The 17,688-nt window shown below is 34.6% G+C and overlaps 1 protein-coding gene across 5 annotated transcripts in view; it reads right to left on the bottom strand.

Annotated features, from left to right (window-relative positions):
- The window catches only part of FBXW7 (F-box and WD repeat domain containing 7), a 178,849-nt gene that overhangs the window by 124,573 nt on the left and 36,588 nt on the right, over positions 1-17,688 (bottom strand). For 4 of the 5 annotated variants that reach the window (XM_066386530.1, XM_066386525.1, XM_066386529.1 and 1 more), the window contains exon 2: positions 13,199-13,245. The exons of the other annotated variant lie outside the window; for it this stretch is intronic. The gene's annotated coding sequence lies outside the window, so the exon portion shown is untranslated. The remainder of the gene's footprint in view (positions 1-13,198; positions 13,246-17,688) is intronic. 5 annotated transcript variants of the gene reach the window in all.

A 17,688-nucleotide genomic window follows, 5' to 3' on the forward strand; every position in this document is an offset into this window, starting at 1 on the left:
ATTAAAAGATAGCCAGTAAACACATATAGATTGAAAACAGAAACACCCAGTTATTAGGAAAAAGAAAAATGTGAGATTATGTATTTTTAATATAAAAAGAAACCATAAGAACAATTTATGAAATTCATCTTGCCTGTAAAAAAAATCACTAGTTTTCTTTTTTTTTTTTTCCTGAGAAGAAAGACAAACTTTAAAATACATCTCAAGAAGAGATTGCCTTTCAGTAGTAAAGAGATAATTGAGGAGGAAAATATTCTAGACTGTGAAACACAGAGGTATTAACAGTATAATTTAATTCCTTTATAGCAATTCCTATTGCTGAGAATATGTTGCTGAGAATGTCTGATATTTTAAGACTTTATAGTCAAATGGGGGGAAGGGCTTCTTCCATCTTAAGTTTTTATATGCAAGCCCACAATTTCGCCTCTAAGTCCAACAGGATTACTTTTCAAAAGGGTTCTCCCTTGGTTCCGTCCTGAGCCAAACTTCAGGTCCTCAATTTTCAAAAGCTCTGGTTCCATTCATTCATTTATTCATTCATTGTAGCCTAATTTTTCTAACCATAGAAACATAACTCTTCTGCTAAATTTACATTTCTGGGTGTTTTTTTCCTTCACAATGCTTGAACACAGAATCAGAGAGAAATGGTTTAAATTCTGGCATGCTGCTTAGGAGCAAAGTGATCTTGGGCAAGTGAAATAACAATATAGACCATCCATTTTCTCATCTGTGAAATAAGAGAAATAGAGATCACCTCAAAGAGGTTTTTGAGGAAAAATATGTATCTGTAAAGCATCTGACTGAATGCTAGTACATTATATCATTATTACTGACACAGCTACCTCTCTGTTGGCACATTCTAAAAATTATTTTTTGGAAAATAAGCCTGTTGGTCAGACCTAACAAAAATAAATAAAATTTTATTTCTCTAGGGTTTTAAATGTTGGGAGAGAAGCAGCAGCTGAAAAAAAATATGTCAGTGAACAAACAAAATATTTTTAAAGATTTCATTCATCGATTTTAAAGAGAGGTGAAAAAGAGAAAGGTGTGGGAGAAGGAGAGGGAAGCATCAATTCAAAGTTGCCTCTTGTATGTGCCTTGACCAGCAAACCTAGGGACCTGGAACCAGAGACCTCAGCACTCCGGTAGAAACTTGATCCACTGTACCACCACAGGTCAGGTCAAAACAAATAAAATTTCTAATGAACTACTTCAATGATATATAAAAGTAGAGAGAAGAGTATAATGAATTCCTATATATCTACTCATCACCCATATTCAACCATATATCCAATACTTAAGTGTATTTTACTTTTTTAGAAGTATATCCTAGAGAGCATGTCACCCCCCCCACAAACATCATGTACCTTTAAATAATTTTGCCACTGCACTACGTTCTCAAAATCACACACCCATTAAAATAACAGCATCCTTGTTACTTACTAATACGAGTCAATATCTGAATTTCCAAGATTGTGTCAAAAATATCTTTTCTAGGTAATTTGATCTAACCACTCTTTGTATGTGGTTAGGTCTCTTTTATTTCTCTTACTTGAGAGCAACTGCCCAAAAGTGGCTCCTCTTTACTGTGCCACTGACCTGCAGAATCCACGCTGGCTGTCCTGTCTTCTGAAACTGTGTGTTTCTTCACTGTCACTCACTCTATACTCCAATCTCTCATATTTCCTACGAATAACTTTAGATAATGACTACAACCAAATTCAGACCTCAAAAAAAAAAAATACTAGAGATATAGGTAGCCTACATAAAAGTCCTTCTAACTGCAGAGCAAACAGCAATTTAAGTCTATTAGCAATTTTTGAATGCTTGTTTAAATTAATTTGAAAAATTTAACATGGTGCAATTGCTCTGAAAAGACAGAAGGGGGAACTCTAACATTTAAGAATTCCACACTTAAATAGCACTAAAATTTGTTTTAAATTTAAACACTGATTTTCAACTTTGCAATGATTAAAAATATAGTAATGATTACTGTTTAATGTAATTTTCCCTTCCAAAAAAAAAAACAAAAACACAAACAAAAACCCTAGAATACAGAAGAAAAAGATATGGAAGAACAGAGTGAAGACTGAATACATATATTTATAAGTTGCATCACACTGATAAATTATAATCATTAACAAAAGCTACTATTTAAAATAACAGTTGACCCTTGAACAATGGCAGGGGTTAGGGGTGCCAACCCTTATATACCCCAAAATTTGCATATAACTTTTGACTACCTAAAAGCTTAAGTTGTCCTTCAGTATCCACAGGGTATTTGTTCCAGTAGCCCACATGGATACCCAAATCTAAGGATGCTCAAGTACCCTATATAAAATGGCACAGATCAATGCATACACTTGTCCTGTAACATTCACAGACTCCCAACCACGTGTCGAAAACAGTATAGGCATTTATTGGGGGAGGGCGGGTTGTGGGTAGTGGGGTAGTGGACCCATGCAGTCTACACCAATGTTGTTCAAGGGTCAAGTGTAGTATTCTAACAAACAAGGCACTTCCATTTTCTAAATAATTTCTTCAATAATAAATAAGGTATCTAAATAAAACCAATATATGTTTTTACATAACCATTTTTGTTCAAAATGTTTTAAAAAATAGTTTGTTTTCAAAAAGTCATCAGGAAAATTTATAGCAAATTGATTTTACATACCCTTTTTTCAAAGGGAAACCGTAAAAAAGACTTTAGTAATAATGACATCTCAAGAATAAGTATACATAGTCTGCTAACATGTTTGTTCCCGGGGAATACTAATATTTTTAAAACATAAATTTAACTTACATAAAAATGCAAACCTATCACTTTAATTAAAACTAAAATACTTTATGCAAGAATATAATAGAAGAGCAAATTTATAGTACACACATGACTAGCATACCAAGGCAAGATGGAACAGAGTTACTATGTAACTACAGGACAGAATTCAGGTAAGCTTTCTGTTACTAACTAACAAGGACCCCTTTACTCTGGTTTTCCATAACCTGTTCTTCATTTCCTTTGGAGTCCTCACCAGCAGCACCTTTATTAACATTCATTCTTCCACCAAAATTCTGCTTATGACAATTTAGGCAGTTCTCTAAGAAGCTATAGGCTTTCTTTACCATGCTCTTTACTTTCTTCTGCATCCTTATCTTCAGCATCTTTAAAACCCATTTCTACACATTTTATTTATAATGACTTACATAGTCTCTATAATGATATGTCTCTTCTGCTGTGTTCCTCACTTCCTTTTGAGGCCTCACCAGCAGTCTTTAACATCTGTATTTCTATCAATAGTATATTCAGGGCAATCTACAGTTTTTCTATCATGCTATTAATAATTCTGCCCAATTTCAAAGCCACTTCTATTTTTTTTGGTATTTGTTACAACAGCATCCCCACCTCCAGAAACGAGAATCTATTTTCTCTCTATGGCTGCTCTAACAGTATCACATAGTTGGTGGCATACAACATAAATTTATTTGTTTTTTTCTTCTTTTTCCAAGTGAGAGGAGGGGGGATAGACAGACTCCCTCATGTACCCTGACTAGGATCCACCCAGCAACACCCCTGGGGTCGATGCTCTGCCCATCTGGGGCCATGCTCACAAAAGAGCCATTTTTAGCACCTGAGGTGGAGGCTCCACAGAGTCATCCTCAGTGTCAGGGGCAGGTGATGTGCTTGAACCAATTAAGCCATGGCTGCGAGAGCAGGAGAGAGAGACAGAGAGAGACAGAACGGGGAGGGGAAAGGGTGGAAAAGCAGGTTACTTCTCCTGCATGCCCTGACAGGGAATCAAACCCAGGACATCCATATGCTGGGCCAATGCTTTACCACTGAGCCAACTGGCCAGAGCCACAATATAAATTTATTCTCTTAGTTCTTTTTTATTTATTTATTTATTTATTTGTGACAGAGAAAGAGACAGAAAGAGGGACAGATAGGGACAGAGAGACAGGAAGGGAAAGAGATGAGAAACATCAATTCTTCATTGCAGCACCTTAGTTGTTCATTGACTGCTTTCTCATATGTGCCTGGACTGGGGGCTACAGCAGAGCAATTGACCCCTTGCTCAAGCCAGTGACCTAGGGCTTCAAGCCAGAGACCATCGGGTCATGTCTATGATCCCACACTCAAGCAGGATAAGCCCGTGCTCAAGCCAGCGACCTCGAGGTTTCGAACCTGGGTCCTCTGCGTCCCAGTCCGATACTCTATCCACTGCGCTACCACCTGGTCAGGCTATCATCATAGTTCTTGAGGTCAAAGTCCAAAATCAGTTTTCGTGGGCTAAAATTGAGGTGTTGGCAGGCCAGTGTTCTTTTTAGAGACTCGAGAAGAAAACCTTGTCTTTTCCAGCTTTTAGAAAACTGCCTGAATTCCTTAGTTCACAGTCCTTACACCTCAGTCTTCCAAGTACATCACTCTAATCTCTTTCTTCTGCCTTGACCTTCTTACCTCCCTCTTTTAGGAGTCTGTGATTATACTGGGCCTACTAAAATAATCCAGGATAATCTCCCATCTCAAAATTCTCAACTTAATCACATATGCAAAGTTCCTTTAGCGTCTTAGGATAATCTATCACAGGTTTTGTAAATTAGGACATGAACATTTTGGGGTAGGGGTTAATATTCAACCTACCACAATACAAAACACAAAAAACATAAAATATAAAAGAAAAAATATAAACTGGGTTTCCTCAAAATAAAAAGCTTTGGAACATCAAAAGACACTGGTGAAAAATGAAAAGGCAAGCCACAAACTGGAGAAAACCTGCAAACAATTGTCCAGAGGACTTGTATCTTGTTTCTTATAAAGGTAAAATACACCTACTATAGGACTCCACTATTCCACTCAGGAAAAATGAAAGCACATGTCCACATAAAAACCTGCCATGCAAATGTTCGTAGCCACTTTGTCTGTAATAGACAAAAACTGTTAACAACCCTCTGCAGCAACAGGTAAATGGAAAACATTTTGTGATATACCTCCCAAATGGAATGCTATCCCATAATAAAAAGGAACAAAGTATTGAAAGTTCATCCAACAATACTGATAAATCTCAAATTTTTTGAGCTGGAGTGAAGAAGCCAGACCAAAGAGGAGACATATTGTATGATTCTATTATATAACATTCAAGAAACTATAAACCAACTTATGGTGACAAAAAGTAAAGCCAGTGGTTGACTGGAAAGGGAGGGGCGGGGAGGAAGGAATTACAGAGTTACAAAGAGGCTTCTGGGATAATGTATACACTCATTATGTCGAATGTGGTGAGTTGTCTCCAGATAGGGGACAGGGGCTGGAGATTGAGTTCAATGCAAAGCCAATGATTTAGTCAATCATTCCTACATAACGAAATCTTGATAAAAACACTGAACGAACACCCAAGCTCAAGGGATTTTCCTGGTTGGTGGATGCACTGATGACAGGAGGGTGGCATACACGCTTACCAGGAGGAGAAGGGATGGAATCTGTGTGGCTCTACCCCACCCAGACCTCACGCTATTCCTCTCTTTCATCTGGCTGTGCCAGAATTGTACCCTTTATAATAAAAGTGTAATTGTAAGCATAGAGCTTTCACTGAGTTCTGTGAATCATTCCAGCAAATTATCCAACATGGAGGATACTTGTAGAAACCTCTGAATTTATAGCCAGGTCGACAGAAGTGCAGTTGGCTGGCATCAGAAGTAAAGGCAGTCTTGCTGGGAATCCTGCCCTTTAACATGAAGGATATTATACTAACTGTGGCTAGTTAGTGTCTAAACTGAATTGAATTTAATTAAACTGTAGGCACCCAGCTGGTGTCAGGAAATTGATGTAGAACACAGATATTAACTATGGAATATGAGAAAGATATCTGATTAGAAGGTAAAAGGTGGTGGTAGCCAGTTTCTACAAGTGATAAGATACATTTATGTTCACATTCTAAGAGTTTCTAATAAATTTTAATGAGCTTTTTGACATTTTCAACACTCAAAGGTAAAAGATATACATTAACTTAAGTCAACTAAAAAGAGTGATCCAGATGTGTATGCTCCAACATACCACAAGGATACTATTAGGAAAGCAACACATCTGGGCTCTGGGTCAGACAATTCTCAGTAAGCAATATTATTTTAAACAAGCCACAATCTCATAAACATCAAATTGCTCATTTAAAGATGACAGCATAATAATCTCATACTAGGTTACTACCACAGTCCCATCTCATTGTAAACCAGTTCCATTAAACTTACTTCTAACTGGGAAGAACTAGTTACAGTCTGACTATGACAAGAAACTAGCCCCCTCAAAAAAAGGGGGAAAAAATGAGGAGGGGTGAGAACTTGTCACTGGGAACCATCCAGGCTGTGCTCAGTTTGCTATGTCACTTCTATGGGTCATCGGAAATTTTTACCATGTGATGAAAGATAGATAAGCAAGTCAATATTTTCCATTAGGTAGCCAATACAGCCCTAAAATAGCTAGACAACCACAATTGAAATATTCCTCCACTGGTGAGCTCTAATTTATGGAAATTAGGGTCTTAGCTACTTCCTCTCTCCATATTCACTCTAAAGTGCAGTGAAATGACTCCAGAAAAGAGGTTAGGAGCCCTGCCTAGGAAAAGTGGTTTTCTCCACTAAGTTACTAGTCACAATAGTACAGCTAATTCAGACTACATCATGACTTTACTACCTAAGACAGCATTCAATCTATCACTAATACTGTAAGAAAAATAGTCAAGCCAGAGGGATGACTTCAGCATCTTATTTTCAAAATCATCAACACTTCCATTTTTTCCAATCGAGCTGACTCTATAGTAAAACAAAGTGTCCATTTTTACACTAATTTTTTGCCTAGTAATAAACAAGACAATATCATTACTCCATCTCTTTGGGACAAGTAGGTACTACAGTACCATAATCACATTCACTAAAAGAGTAGCTAAAACAAGCAAAGAGCAACCACAACAGTCAGTCCCAAAGATTCTTATAATAGCAGTTAATTCAGTAAACCATGGTGATAAATGGGGAGTCATATCACAGGCAGAATGCTCTTATATTCATTCAGCACTGATTCCAAACCAGGGGGTGGGGTAAAGCAGGGGGTAGTTTGAAAAAGCACAGTCAATGTACAATAAATACACCAATTTTCTTTGTACTACAAACTACAGGAAGTAATGCTTTATAAATCCCTAATAACACGTTCTGACTGCCTGTGGATTATAAGAGGTATGGGAAGGGGATGGGCAAAACCTTCCTCTATATCCATAACATGGAGGGAAATAATGGTTTTAATAGGCTTTAGAGGAAGAAGAAAGAAGGGAATCTAGGAAGAAATCTCCAGGGCACTAATATATCTATTTCTGAAAGTGAAGGATAAGTTAAATTGTAAATACTCCCCAATGGCATCACTGTACAATAACTAAGATTCAAACTGGAAACCTTAAGCTATCTAAAAATAAAACCATGGTCATGATACGCTACTTTTTAACCTCTCATCTGGCTTTCTGCCTCCTTTTGATCATTTTCCACTGTTTTTAAAAGTTGGGAGTTTTTCTTTCAATATTTTATCAAGATTTTATAATTGTTATCTGAGGGATGGTTCACTCAACTATCTTACTGGCATCACTGTATCATTACAGGATGTCAGAATCTCAAAAGTCTATTAATGTTGAATGAAAAATTCATATTCTTGATTTCTATTCCTCCCACCAAATTAGGCCCTAATCTCTAAATGTATTATATAATTAGGAGGGCAAAGAGCAAAGCTGCAACCCAGTTTATACTTAACACAGGTGTAAGAAGGAAAAAGCAATAACGAAGAAAACAAACACTGAGTCGAAGATAGTAGGAAGGCCTTTAAAGTATGTATTACAAAAGACAAGGGAGAAGTGAATATTAAAATATCAAATGCTGGAAAAGGTAGGGCAGAATAAGAAATGAAAAAGACACAGGTTTACCAACTGGAGCTCAATCTTATCTTGAGGATGATACAGAGCATTTTAACATCAGCTTAACCAATGCCTAACTACCTGGTTTTGTAAGAAAAGTGGTTGACTTTCACTTAACACTAGTAGAAACTAGTCAAACTACAGAAGGTGGTTGAGTAAGAGTTCAGAATTTGGACACTTAAGAGTCCACTATAAATCAAACAAGCTCAGTGATAATGAGAAGGATAAGAGTATAAGTATTTTTCAAATTGTGATAAGGCAAACAACCCAGAGGAGAGTTTAAAAGGTAGAATACAGAAAATAGAAAGGTTCCCATTGAAAGGAAAAAGCAATTGGATTAAGAATACAGATAGATGTTTGCTTCTAAAAGAATAAAAACACAGTATTTCAGCAAAGATAGATTAAAGAAAGAAAACGTATAATATGAAATGAAAAAGGAGTAAGAAAAATAGGGATAGGAGTGATCATTTGAGAGCTTGGAAAATTCCAAATAATAGTTGGAATAAAACATCAAAAAGAGATAAGGATTACCAGGAAGTACTGAGGCTAACCTATGAGAAAAATGTGAAGATATACTAGGAAACTCTCAGAAGAGTAAACTGATATAACTCTAGTAAAACTAGGCAGTCCATGAACAGGGAACAAAACAGAAGAAATGAGCAGTTGTGATTATTTAGATTAAAAATCTGGGAAAATTTGTGACAATCAGGAGAATGGAAATCCTGGGAATTATTAAAAATAACATTGAGCTGGTTATTAGATTGAATGTGGGTTATTCTGGGTGGGTTAAGTTTTTCATTTAAAAAGTGATTTCTGAAGAAAACTCTTTTAGGAAAACTTCCCTGCATGATGTGGTCATTACAGTTACTACACTAAGAAAAGGGAGAATCAATACTACTTTTCAAACATTTGTACAAAAAAACTATGAGATTTAGAATAAAGATACCCTTCTGTGGAGGAATAGTCCTATCCATACAACCCTCATCAAACCTTACCAACATCTCGAAGGTGTATTATCAATCAGTAGAGTAGCGAATTCTAGGACATGTGCTGAGAAGCTGCTACCTATAGTATAAGGTAGCCCCTGTTGACTTTAATGACAAATTAGTGGTTTAACTAAAGAGTAATACTTATTTTTGTAAAAAAAAAAAGGGGGGGGGAGTTCTACTAATATTAAACCCCAATTTCAAATATAAATACTCATATATTATTTTGAGTTTTTAGTAATTAATATAATTAATTATATATAATACAATAATAATTATATTAATAATTTGTATGAGAATGTACAAAAGCCATTTTGCCTTAATTCAGACACCAATAGGTCATTAAACTCCTCTTAACTACCACATCTGACATATACCATTGGAGGATATAACTGTCTCAACTAAATTTTTGTTATTTTTTATCACAATGTTAAAATTTAACACCATCATAAATGGCATAACATCAGTTTTCATTTCCTTTTCCATTGCAAATGTCCATGGATAGTACAATACAAACTATAAAAACATCAATGAGAAGAACACTATTACCCATACAATGGGCACTTAAGTGATTGGGAACCAATGGACACCATGATTTAAAAGCAACTATTAAAAAGAATATTAATAAAAAATAATAATAAAAAAAATAAAAAAGAATAATAACCTTAACTCTATAAAATTTTATTAAAATAGATTTATGGTTATTTGAAGTTAACACACAGAATACTGTCAGACAATACAAAAGATATAAGCAAGAGTAGATTTCTCTAATAAAGATGCATTTACTACACTCTCTTACAACCCCTTTGCCCTTACACAGAAAGTTAACACTACTAAGAGTGGTAACATTTCACTGTCTAATGCCATTTCTCTAAAAAAAAAAAAACCTATTAGACAATATCATAGACCTATATATTCTAAAATATACCTTCAATTAATAAAAGCCAAATAATGATATAAAAATAAGTAACTACAATAAATCCATAAAAATTTTAAAGATATATATTTAGTACAGCAGAGAAAAACAGACATTCCTTACATAGGTGTACAAAAACATAATTATTGTTGCTTATAAATAACCTGCACAAGATTAAAATTATTAAGACTTTCAAAATCTTCACAAGAAAGATTTAAAAGAACTGTTAATATGTTTAGCCTAAAAAGCAATGGTTTTATTTAGGTACAAAAACCAAATACACAGTAAGTGCCATGATAAACTGAAGTATTAAATTCTTCTCCAGTCCAAATAACTAAATATGAATCCACAAGACTAATACCAATAACATGTCATACACAGCTAACATTTTCATGGTAACACAAGGGATCAAAACATAACATTTTGCTTAAAATAATTAGTTGAGGAATTGAAGCACAAATATGAGAATAATTGCTTCCTTTGGGCTTTGGCTGTCAAACACAGGAAATGCCAATGCTTTATAGTCCTGTGATAATTAAAATCCTGTCACAGATCTGAACTGTGCACAAATATTTATTTAAAGGTAAATTTGCAATATGACACCAAAAGCACAGCAACAAAAGAACAGATAATTTGGATTTCATGAAAACTAAACTTTTGTGCTTCAAAAGACACTAGAAAGAAAGTGAAGACAACCCAGAGAATAAGAGAAAGTATTTACGGATTATATGTTTCATAAGGGACTAGTTTTCAGAATATATAAAGAATGCTTATAATTCAACAATAAAAAGACAACCCACTTAAAAAATGGGCAAAGGATGTGAACAGACATTTCTCCCAAGAACATATGTAAATGACCAATAAATACATGAAATAATGCTCATCATTAGTCATTATGGAAATAAATATCAAAACCACAATGAAATACCCCTTCACATCTATTAGGATGGTGAAAATCCAAAGAAGACTGACAAGAACAAGTGTCTGTGAGAGTGTGAAGTAATTTGAACCCTCATACACTGTTGGTAGAATTATAAAATACTACAGACATTGTTGATGGTCCCTAAGCGCTCAACATCGTTACTCTATTACTCCGCAATTCCACTCCTATAAGTTTACACCTAAAAGAATGAAAACATATGTTCACACAAAAACTTATGTAAAAATGTTCATTGCAGAAGCATTCCTAATGCCAAAAAGTAGATACAACCCACAACCCATCAATTGAAGAATGAATAAACAAAACGTGATATACAGTGGAATATTTTTGGCCATAAAAATGAGTGATACTTGCTATAACATGAAAACCTTAAAAATACTACACTAAATGAAAGAAGCCAGGTACTAAAAAGAACAAATATTGTATGATTCAATTAATATGAAATATCCAGAATAGAGAAATCCAGGGAAACCAAGAATATACTGCCTACGGGCATTAGGGACAAGGGGTTGAAGGAAAATAGATAGCTATTGCTAAAAGATAAAGGAGTTTGGGGGATGTGAAACTATCTTAAAATTAGATTGTAATGATTACTATACAACTCTGAATACACTAAAAACCACTCAGTTGTACACTCAGAGATGACTTTTTGTGGTATGTGAACTATACTAATTTTTTGTTTACTTTATTGATTTTAGAGAGAGACGAGAACATCTATTGGTTCTCCTGTATGTGCCCTGACCAGGATTCAAACTAGCAACCTCTGTGCTTCGGAATGATGCTCTAACCAATTGAACTAACCAGCCAGGGCATAAACTATATTTCAAGAAAGCAATCACTATACATAAATAAATAAATTTGCAAAAAGGAAATATATGTCATAAAAACACACAATGCAAAGATTACTTCCCCCAGACTAACTCAAATACATGAAACAAGAGGGGGGAAAATGTCAGTAAACTATTCTTTTTACTTAATACATCTCCAGATACCAGTTACCACATTTTAAAGTAGTAAAAATTTGTCAAAAATTTCTTGTAACATTATTTTCTCCTAAAAACATTACACTTACTATAAATACACAGTAAAAATAGTACAGTTGTTGAATATTTAAGCATCAACTAGAATTTTCGAAACATCATTTGGTTGAATATTTATTGTTTCAAACATATTAAAAAGTATAAAAAAGAAATCAATGTTTATTATCAAACATTTTTCATGTAGCTCAAAAATTGCCTATAGCTAATAAGTATACTGTATTTATCCTTAAAAGGATTTCATTGACCTTAAAATAATGAAAAAACTTTATTATAGCACCTGATTAACCAATGACTCAGTACTTATCCCCAATTATTGAAGTATATTTAATCATTTTTAACATCTACCATGATTAAACAAGACATTGTTACATTATATAAATACTATAAACGTAAAGCAAAAACACTGAGATTAACTCTACTTTTCACTCAAAAATAAAAAAGTAAAAACCTTATCTAGTAAAATCATAAGTTTTTGAAATTCATAACAGCAGACACATCAAAGTTTTCATATTATAATATTATCACAAAGAAGCTAGACTAGCCTAGATAGGACACAGCATAAGAGCCTGACTAGAGTCCTCGTCTTCATATTGGCTTATTGTGGAGAACTGGACCTATCAATTAATGGACAGCTTATGAGAAAATTTGTAGTAGTACCAACAGCTAACAAAAAACAGTTACAAAAATCTTAGAAAAAAATCCTGTTTCATTTGCAAAGTACTAGCATTTCTACTAATAAAACTATTTTTTTCTCTAAACTAAATACTTAGGTTGTACACTAAAAGAACTTTCTGAATATAATGTGTAAAAAAATCAGAATGAGAGCAGAGTAAGTATAAAAAGAAGAAATTCCAGTGTAAAGTAAAAAGTAAAAGAAATATAAATTATTCATTCATTCATTTTTATTTTTTTATTTATTTATTTTTTTTAGCAAGAGAGAAAGACAAGCAGACAGGCAGGAAGGCGGGGAGAGAGATAAAAACCATCAATTCATAGTTGCGGCATTTTAGTTGTTCTCTGATTGCTTCTCTCACATGCCTTGACCTGGGGGCTCCAACTGAGCCAGTGACCCCTTGCTCAAGCCAGTGATCTTGGACTTCAAACCAATGACCTCTGGGCTCAAGCCAGTGACCACAGGATTACATCTATGTTCCCACACTCAAGCCAGCAACACAGTGCACAAGCTGGTGAGCCCGCACTCAAGCCAGCGACCTCAGAGTTCCGAACCTGGGTCTTCAGTGTCCCAGGTCAATGCTCTATCCACTGTACAACCACCAGTCAGGCAAAAGAAATATAAATTATAATATATGTCATTAATGTAACATACGTGTAAACTTAAGTAACATGTAAACTATTTAACATGAAGAGTATATACTTACCAAATATTTAATAGCCTTTAAAAATTCCCACTGATGGTTGAGACTCCCTAAATAAAAAAATAAGAAATAACTTATTAACTTCAGAAGTTAACTCTAACTTGTAAAATCTACCCAAGAATCCCATTTATGAAAGCAGTTTGTCTTTTTTACAACACTTTAAAACCCAAATCACATGTTGAAACTTTGGCACGTGGTAAATATAAAACAATTTTTTCCTATTTGTTGTATGCGTCCATAAGACTAAGTTCCAAAAAGCTAGTTCCCTAAACAATTAATTCCCAGAGGCCAAGCATCGTCTGGACACACTTTAGACAACTCATCAAAACCTTAACAGTTACTTTCCTCTGCCTTGGGTTATTTTATCTTTAAGAGCCTGGCCTGGTACAGATCTCTTCAAACCTTCAACTGGCCAGGAACTGTCATCAAGTTTCTACTTGAAGGTAGCCAACCACTGGATTGTTGTAGTTCTGAGACATAAGTTGCACAAACAACACTTTCACAAAACTGACTTTTTAAACCAGTCTAACTATCCCTCCTCATTCGCTACCCCCCAAGCCAGACTGATACCTGCTTCTTCTAATTCTAGTACTTGTCTTTCTACATGGTGCATTTTTACCAAGAATACTTAAAACTTACAGTTCCCACTTTGGACAACTTTTGATATGAACAAAATTGTTAATTTGAGAGGCACGTATAATGAAAAAGAGAAACACCCCCCCCCCCAAGAGAAATTCGTCTTATCTTCCTAAAAGAGAAAGATCAATTTTGTAAACATAAGGGAGACACCCTGAAAGGTCAAACATCTCAGTAAGACACGGCAAGCCCTGGCCAGTTGGCTTGGTGGTAGAGTATCGGCCCAGCTTGTGGATGTCTTGGGTTCTGTTCCCAATCAGGGCATACAGGAGAAGCGCCCAACTGCTTCTCCACCCTTCCTCCTCTCACTGCTCTTTCTCTTTCTCTGTCTCTTCCTCTCCTGAAGCCATGGCTCAAACGCAGTGAGTTGACCCAGGTCACTGAGGATGGCTTCCTGGCCTCCACCTCAGGTGCTAAGAAAAGCTCAGTTGCTGAGCAACAGAGCAACAGCCCACTTGGGCACAGCATTGCTCCCTAGTGGGCTTGCCAGGTGGATCCCGGTTGGGACACATGCAGAAGTCTGTCTCTGCCTCCTCTCCTCTCACTGAATTAAATTTAAAACAGAAACAAAAAAAGACATGACTGACAAATATTAGAAAAAAGGACCAGAGTCATCATTTAGAGTCTACTACACAACTGGAAGCCAACAGATCCCATCCCAAATCTATCAAGTCTACAGAACTAAACACAGATTTATTAGGATAACTACATAACTTTATGATTTTTAGTAATACTAAAGATCCCAGAGAAGAAGATAAGAATAAAAAGTCTTCTTCCAAAACAAAAGATGCACAATGAATTCAGCAACTGCACACTGTTCATTCAAGCAATAAATGTAATAAAGATTGTTCATGAATTATAATAATATAAATACTGGCATTTTAAAATAATGCTAATGATATATTTTCCCAGGATACTGTTATTTTGTTGTTGTTTTCTATTTCAATTTTGGAGGTGAAAAACTTAAAACTGGACTGGTAAAGAATATTTTAAAAAGCAGGGTCTCAGCTAGTCAAAAGTTCTAAGTAGTTCTATAGATATCAGATCTTAAACTATCTGGAACAAAACATTAGATATCATTCAAATTACCCGTCACCTATTCAACTTGGTGAAATTACAATATTTCACAAATCAACCCAGTACAAAGCAACAGTTTATTGCCACATTCTACAGAACTGAAACCTATTACATGTTTCAAATGTTTTCAAAACACAAAAAACACACATGCACCCCCATGTTCATTGCAGCTTTATTCACACTAGCCAAAACATGGAAACAACCAGTGTCCCTCAATAGAGGATTAGATAAAGAAGATGTGGTACATATATATACAAACGTATACTCCTCAGCCATAAAAATGATGACATAGCGACATTTACAACAACATGGATGGACCTTAAGAACGTAATACTGAGTGAAATAAGTAAATTAGAAAAGGCTAATAGCTGTATGATTTCACACATAGGTGGAATATAAAACTGAGACTCATGGATATAGATAAAAGTGAAGTGGTTACCAGGGAGATGGGGAAGGGGTGGGGAAGAATGTAAAGAGGGACAAATATAAGGTGACGGAAAATGATTTGACTTTGGGTGATGCGTATACAACATAATCAACAGTTCAAATGCTATAGAAATGCTTACCTGAAACCTATGTACTCTTACTGATCAATGTCACCATGTTCAAGTTAATTTTCTAAATAAAACTTTAAAAATTTTTAAATATAATTTTTAAAAGATGTTAATTTTTACTTTAAAAATCTCATGTTGCATTTCTATTTTCTTAACAAAGAAGGCACAGCATTAGATAATTATCTTCTCAATCATCTTGCCTGATTGCTACAAAACCGCAAAGGAATGCTTACAGGAAGGATACCTCTAACAGTCTGAGAGGAGTCCTCTCAATGTTCTGATGACATTGTCATAGACACTACCAACAAATTTAAAAAGTAAATTCATGGTAATTTAAAAATACCTGATTGTCCCAGTTGTTAAAACACTACAAAATATAAGTTTCAATACAACTTCATGCATTTTTATAATCCTTTTCACTATACACTTACACCTTTATAAAGTTATGCCCTCACCATTTTCTTCAACATTTCCACAAATCTTAAACATAGTTCTAAATTTCTCACAGTTCTTGTCAATTGCAATTTTATAACGTACTTCTTATGATGCGTAGGTCTTATATATCTTTCACTGCCATATTCATACTCCTTCAGTCAAAACAAGCCCTAAGTGATCATTTTATAGTAGTGATATACAACCACTATGAGAATACTAATCCCCTTCCAAAAATGTACTTTTCTAGAAATGTAAACTGCTACCCACCCTTGATATCTGCAACTGGCATATTCTGCAATAAATTGAAACTTTACGAAGTCCTAAAATCTCACATAATTCCTGACACTATACTATTCAAACTAAGTTTAAAAATATATAAGGAAATAATATTTCAATAACTGAAAAAGTAAACATAGTAACTCTTAAATCTATGCTATAAAATTTAATGCATTCTATCCTAAAGAAAAGAAGGGTTCCACAAACTCACATCCATCAATACAATTTAACAAATGAATCCAAAAGGATTCATTTGAAAAAATATAGTTAGTAAAAGGCAGGCCTATCTAGAACCAAGTCTTCAGAATCCCAATATCCTTTGATATCACCCCACTGATAACAAAGTAATTAGGACTTAAGGTTTACTCTTATAAAAAGGTTAAAATAGTTTCTCTTTTCATTAAAACCACATTATTCCAACCAACCACAGAGGGAATATACATTCTTTCCAAGTGTACGTGAAACATTTACCAAAATAAAAACAAGCCTTAACAAATGTGAATTAAAAGAGCTAAAATAATATAAACTATATTACCAAACATAATTTAGCTAGAAATTAGTAACAGAAAGATAACCCCAAGTCCCAAATACCCCATGAATCAAAGAAGTCTCAAAACACATTAAAAAATATTTTGAACTAAATGAAAATAAAAATACAACATACCAAAATTAGTAGGATGCAAAATAGTGTTTAGAGAGAAATTTTATAGCATTAAATGACTATATTAAAAATAGAAAAGGGAGCCCTGACAGAATAGCTCGGTTGGTTAGCATCATGCTGAAGCACAGAGGTTGTCAGTTTGATCCCTGGTCAGGGCACATACAGGATCGAATCAATATTCCTGTCATCTCTGTCTGTCTCTCTCTCCCCTTTCCTCTCTCTCTAAAATCAATAAAAAAATAAATAAATAAAAAAGAAAGAAAAAAAATAGAAAAGGGAGTAAAACTTTTGAGAATGCCTTTTTATACACCTTTGACTTTTAACCATCTTACTGTTTTACTGTACTAAAAAACTAAAATTAATCATTTAATAAAATAGTAATTTAATAAAAGCCACCTTAGGAGGTGGCTAAAATACAAACAAAAACAAATGAATGTAAGTGTTTATTAAATTGGTGACATAAAAAATATAAATTAAAATAATAAGTGTAGTATTACTACATACCTTCACTGAGATATATAATATGAACAAAAAACTGTAGTAAACTTAAACTTTCATTACCATGCTTTTTGTTGTCAGTGGTATTAGTGTGACAATTCTAATATTATGTCCTGTACAGCAGTGGTCCCCAACCCCCGGGCCACGGACTGGTACCGGTCCATGGGCCATTTGGTACCGGTCCGCAGAGAAAGAACAAATAACTTACATTATTTCCATTTTATTTATATTTAAATCTGAACGATGTTTTATTTTTAAAAAATGACCAGATTCCCTCTGTTACATCCGTCTAAGACTCACTCTTGACGCTTGTCTCAGTCATGTGATACATTTATCTGTCCCATCCTAAAGGCTGG

Source organism: Saccopteryx leptura, chromosome 1 (genome assembly GCF_036850995.1).
Source record: "Saccopteryx leptura isolate mSacLep1 chromosome 1, mSacLep1_pri_phased_curated, whole genome shotgun sequence".
NCBI classification, from domain to species: Eukaryota; Metazoa; Chordata; class Mammalia; order Chiroptera; family Emballonuridae; genus Saccopteryx; species Saccopteryx leptura.